This window comes from Mastomys coucha, chromosome X (genome assembly GCF_008632895.1).
Source record: "Mastomys coucha isolate ucsf_1 chromosome X, UCSF_Mcou_1, whole genome shotgun sequence".
Classification (NCBI taxonomy): Eukaryota; Metazoa; Chordata; class Mammalia; order Rodentia; family Muridae; genus Mastomys; species Mastomys coucha.
The window spans coordinates 55,464,143-55,465,508 of NC_045030.1; the positions used below are offsets into that span (position 1 = coordinate 55,464,143).

Here is a 1,366-nt window from a genome sequence, read left to right on the forward strand (position 1 = left end):
AGAAAAAAAAAAAAGCGGGCCTGGGAAGTTCTGGTTCTTTTTCCCTCCCATGTTGCCAATTCACGTTGCGGTTTTGGTGGGGTGGAGAGCGCATGTCATCTGTGGGTAGCACTGCCCTGCTGTGGGCGGGGCCTGCTTGTCTATTCGAAGGTGACCACGTTTAAATCCTGAGACGGGAAGTGGAGGGTGACTAGGTCACAGTGCTTGAGGTTTGCTTCTCCTTTTGCTGTCTAGTCATCCTAGTCAGTCTTCTGCTCCTTGGTGTCATCCTCACCATCCTCGGCTACCCGCTTGCCTGTGGGAGCCTCAGCTTCCTCATCTTCATCTCCATCCCCTTCCTCACCGTCACTTTCTTCCTCCTCCTCCTCTTCTCCCCACCTTCTTCCTCTTCTTCATCTGCCTCATTGTCAGCCTCTTGCTCCCCGTTTTCCTCATTTTGAGCGTTCCCATTGGCAGTTGAATCTCTTCCATTCTTTGCCCCCTCGACAAAGTCCTTCTCCTTAAAGTCCTTGGTAGCAATCTCAGAGCTGGTGTCCACTGCCGAATCTGACATGGTGGGGCGCGCCGGTGGTCCGATGCTGCGAGTAAGAAATTAGTCAAGGACTCTGGCTTGAAAGCTGCCGGAGTCCTCATTGGATGGCAAAAGTGGTTGCAGTGAGCGCAGAGCACGACCCGGGAACAAAGCGAAGATGGCTTTTTGGAGCAGCCAGTCAAAACCCAGATTTTTAAAAGCTAAAGATACTATGGCATTGAGCAGGAGGTAAGTGAATTTGGAAGGTCTTAACAAGGTCAAAATTAAAGTGGGCAAGGGAGGCATTCATCTTGGGCACAAAATCTGTTAGGGCACTAGAAACCTCAGAAATTAAGACAAGTGCCATTTGAAGAAAATGTTGGTAAGAAATCAAAAGTAATGCCAAAAGTCCACAGTGAGTGGAATGCCAAGGCAGACAGTCTAGTTACTGTCCAGCTCTCTCCTCTTGCAGTAGATCCATTAAATTGGTTTTCTTCCTACTAAAAATGTTTACTAAGGACAGGGTCTGCCATGGTGACTTGCTTTACTTGCTCTAGTTCTGCCCCACTTCCATTCTGGGTCAGCACAGACTTAGACAAAGTTGTTCAAGTGTTTGCTTTTGTTCAGTTCAATTCTGTAAAAAGACAATAAAGGCAACACAATGGTCTCCCACTTGGTCTTTCACAACACATTCAGATAGGAGTGGCTTGTAAGAAGCCATTTTGAAATTTTTAAATATACTAAATATTTTCAATCTCTCTCTTTTTTCTTTAATACCTATTAAATAAACTATATAAACATTTGATTCTATATTTTTAATTCAAAAAATAGATAAAGCCTCTTCAAATTGCCAAT

General features: G+C 44.9%; 1 pseudogene; it reads right to left on the reverse strand.

The window, feature by feature from the left end:
• Nucleotides 1-283: 283 nt before the first annotated feature.
• LOC116092512 lies at nucleotides 284-553 on the reverse strand (annotated as a pseudogene).
• Nucleotides 554-1,366: the final 813 nt, after the last annotated feature.